The sequence below is a fragment of the Schistocerca nitens genome, chromosome 2 (genome assembly GCF_023898315.1).
Source record: "Schistocerca nitens isolate TAMUIC-IGC-003100 chromosome 2, iqSchNite1.1, whole genome shotgun sequence".
Classification (NCBI taxonomy): Eukaryota; Metazoa; Arthropoda; class Insecta; order Orthoptera; family Acrididae; genus Schistocerca; species Schistocerca nitens.
In genome coordinates this window covers 518,199,322-518,203,826 of record NC_064615.1, presented here as the reverse complement: position 1 = coordinate 518,203,826, position 4,505 = coordinate 518,199,322, and the positions used below count along the sequence as shown (strand labels likewise).

At 42.2% G+C, this 4,505-nt stretch overlaps 1 pseudogene; it reads left to right on the top strand.

Annotated features, from left to right (window-relative positions):
• Nucleotides 1-576: 576 nt before the first annotated feature.
• Nucleotides 577-4,221, top strand: LOC126235129 (prostaglandin E synthase 2-like; annotated as a pseudogene).
• Nucleotides 4,222-4,505: the final 284 nt, after the last annotated feature.

The window sequence follows — 4,505 nt, the reverse complement described above, 5'->3', positions numbered from 1 at the left end:
TATCTCGAACTTGTCCCCAAAATTATACAAAATATTGGCATAATCAAAAATGGCTCTATGGGACTATGGGACTCAACTGCTGTGGTCATCAGTCCCCTAGAACTTAGAACTACTTAAACCTAACTAGCCTAAGGACATCACACACATCCATGCCCGAGGCAGGATTCGAACCTGCGACCGTAGCAGTCGCACGGTTCCGGACTGCGCGCCTAGAACCGCGAGACCACCGCGGCCGGCTGGCATAATCAACAAGTATTTCCAGGGCCGTACAGTAAACAATAAAAAGATGGACATCTATATTTTTAGGTTTTTCTTTACTACAAGTAAAATATGTTGCCACAATTTTGTTTGTTGTTTTACATGTGCTAATCTTGTGATTGTTGGCGCATCGTTTATAGGTTTGAAAACGTTTGTACGGCTCGTGAAATAAAGCAAACAATGCGTCAAGTGGAAAAGTAAGTAACTACCAAATGTAAGTGTTTTTCCCTTAAAGAGAAGAAAACTGTGTTTATAGATCAGAAAATTTTCTTTAAATAAAGAGAGAATTTCACGACCAAGGAAATGGTTGTTTCAAAAATGGGGTGAGCGATTCGCCATATTCAGGACTTTGATGAAGATCTGAACTCATTCATTCACGAGTTAGCAGATATTGTCTGCCGTGGACAGTCGACTATCGTGCAGCATTTGTATTTAATGGGCAAATAAAGAAAAAAAAGGTCCGATGAATGGTCGCCACGTGATTTAGCGAAAACCACAGAATTCAGCGCATCTTTGTTTGCTAATTATCAGGCAGTTCCGGAACAACGCAAATAGTTACTGGTAAGCAAAATCGGTGACTCGTTGTCAGCATAAAAAAGGAATAGTTGCAATACGTGTGATAAAGCAACGCGCGAGTAAAACTGAGATTGGAGACATGCCCTCGAACTTGCAGAGATTTGTGATCGCGAACAACAGGATAAAAATATCAGATAAATGCGAGATTTGTCGCACATTCAACTTGATGTCTCCTGCAGCCAATACGCCGAACAGAATAACAAGGAAAAAAATGTAAAATAAAACTGATGACAGCAGTCTGGATATATGAAATATAAGGGCACCTGAGGTAGCTTCCGACAAGCTTGATAAGATGTGCAAAATTGAAGATAAAACAATACATTTTCATGGGCTGTATCGACCTACAGAAAGTGGTACAAGATGTTTGAATGCAGGCTTTATATCACGTGGCCAGTAAGTACAGGGCGTTTCAAAAAGAAAGAGCAGATTTCAAACATTTATTTCTCAAAAACTACAAATGATAGAAACACAATTCCAACGGTCCTTCACTCAATATGAGTACCAAATGTTACACAACAAATATCAAAACTGTACCTCAATATGAGCACCATTTGTTACACGACAAATATCAAACCGGTATCTCATTTCTTGCCACACACGACGCAACTGGTCTTTAGTTACCGAATTCACGGCCGCAACAATTCGATGTCGTACCTCTTGAAGAGTAGCGGGCATAGGTGGGACATAAACACAGTCCTTTATGTACCCCCACAAATAAAAATCGCAGGGTGTAAGGTCTGGTGACCTGGGAGGCCACAGACGATGACATTGATCTTGTGCTCCTGCTCTTCCAATCCACCGTCCTGGAATGGTGTTATTTAGGTACCGTCGTACAGGTTCAGAGAAGTGTGGTGGGGCGCCATCTTGCATGAAGATGAAGTGATTTGAATCTTCCTGAAGTTGAGGAAATAGCCAGTTTTCTAACATGTCCAGGTAAATGGTTCCTGTGATAGTTTTCTCCATGAAAAAGAAAGGTCCATAAACTTTGTTTACCGAAATTGCACAAAAGACGTTAACCTTTGGTGAGTCTCTTTCATGTTGAATAACGTCCCTCGGAGTTTCACTCGCCCAAATTCGTACGTTATGCCGATTAACTTTACCAGAAATGTGAAACGTTGATTCATCTGAAAAAATTAATCGTTCGGCAAAATTGTCCTCTTCCATGTCCTGTAGAATTGCAGTTGAAAATTCGAACCTTTTGTTGTGGTCGTCAGGACGCAATGCTTGCAATAACTGCAGTTTGTACGGCTTCATGTGCAGACGGTTACTCAGAACGCGCCATACCGTTGTTTTAGACATGTTTAGTTCGTGACTTGCCCGTGCCGTGGATTTTCTAGGGCTCCTTTCGTAAGCTGCACGGACACGCTCGACATTTTCATCCGATGTGCGTGGACGACCCGTGCTTTTTCGCTTGCAGATGCAACCATCTTCTACGAATCTGTGATGCCACTCATAAATTTGCTTATGACGAGGCGGCTGTTTGTTGAATTGACGGCGGAATGCACGTTGCACACCAACAATGGACTCTAACTTTGCAAATTGCAGCACACAAAATGATCGTTCCTGTGGTGTCGTCGCCATTTTCCTACAAACAAACGCCAGCGCCACTGCGGATTTGCATGGAACTTCTGCGCGGACCATTGAAAAACTTTGAACCTTTCTCTGACAAGAAACGTTTGAATTGTGTTTCTATCATTTGTAGTTTTTGAGAAATAAATGTTTGAAATCTGCTCTTTCTTTTTGAAACGCCCTGTATTATCGTCCTCAAGTAGGCTATATCTGCAACGGGGAGAAATAACTATTTCATCGATTTCTCGAGAACTATTAATCTGCGTGCCTCATAAAGACAGGCACAGGTATATTTCCTTATTTTCGTGTTATAATGAATTTACCTGGTATGAAGAGGATCATTCATCGTGATTTTTGATCTCAATTTTCTCGAAACCAGATAGGTGCTGGCTTATATATTTCGCAAAAGTGTCGTCAATGTGCACCCATGGTGTAGAGGTAGTACGAGGTAGGTGCACCAATTTTAAACAAGGGAACTGGTGCAGAATCTTTTGTGTTGAAGTCACTTCCGCCGGCCGGGGTGGCCGAGCGGTTCTAGGCGCTACAGTCTGGAACCGCGCGATGGCTACGGTCGTAGGTTCGAATCCTGCCTCGGGCATGGATGTGTGTGATGTCCTTAGGTTAGTTAGGTTTAAGTAATTCTAAGTACTAGGTGACTGATGACCTCAGAAGTTTAGTCCCATAGTGCTCAGAGCCATTTGAACCATTTGAAGTCACTTCCCGATGTAGCAACTTCGCGTTCGGCTGTAAGTCCGACGGACAACACAGGATTAAAACTGAAACTGTTTCGGTATCCGACTAGCCCATTTTGTTGCAAAGTTCGTGCCTTTCTTGATTACCATGGATTTTCTTATGTCGTCGTTGAAGTAGACCCAGTTTTGCTACACGAAATACGGTGGTTTCATTATAAAAAGGTTCCAATACTCCTAGCAAAAGTGGAAGACGGATACCAACAACTGAATGACAGTTCAATGATTATTTCGGCACTTATGTCGTACCTTTATAAAAGAGACCAGACTTTACAAGATGTTGTCAAATTTTGTTCCAGTATTGAGCACAAAGATGATAATGGAACTGTCAAAAAGGAGATGATGAATCGCTATTTTCCGATGTTTAATGGAAATATCCCTAAGGATAGGACGAAAGAAGATATCTTGCTTAAAAGAAAATGGAGAAAGTGGGTTGATGACGTGTTAATTCATACCTTATAAAAAAAAATGTTCAAATGTGTGTGAAGTCTTATGGGACTTAACTGCTAAGATCATCAGTCCCTAAGCTTACGCACTACTTAACCTAAATTATCCTAGTGACCAACACACACACCCATGCCCGAGTGAGGACTCGAACCTCCGCCGGCACCAGCCCCACAGTCCATGACTGCAGCGTCCTCAGACCGCTCGGCTAATCCCGCGCGGCATACCTTATCACCTAATGTGTACTGAACAGGAGCCGAAGCTTTCCAAACATTCAACTGGTTTTCAGAGGTTGGTGAGTGGGACAAACTGTTTCCAGTATGGGAAAGGTTTATCATGTTGGCGCTGTTGCAGTGTGGATTATTGGCAAGAGATTGAAGAGAAGGCATAAACTGAAAGACTATGTTCGGCTGTCTCTCTATGATGAATGCAATTTTTGGATAAAAACCATAAACAAGGGACACCATTTCTGGGAGGAAGCAAACCAAACTTAGCTGATTTGGCTGTGTACGGTGCTCTGGCTAGTATAGAAGGTTGCAATGCTTTTGCGGACCTTCTCGCTAACACGAAGATAGGACCGTGGCACAGTGCAGTGCAGTTCATAATCAAGCAGGAAGTGCGGTAATGAGCAGTTGATGGTTACCTTGTTGACTGCCATTAGTGACATTATGAGATAACACATTCGAAACATTTCTGATCATTGTGGACAATAGTCATTGTTATGTGCAGCCATGCATTAATAAATGCAGAGTTACTACCATCCTTGTACTAATTATGTCTACAGTCCATGTACGGCAATAGTATCTCCCCTAAAGTTGTCAGTTACGTAAGCTTAACAGTTCGACAGTAACTGTCTAACGGGGCAAAGCATATTTATGCATGCTGCGCTCCGTTATTAATCTATGTTGT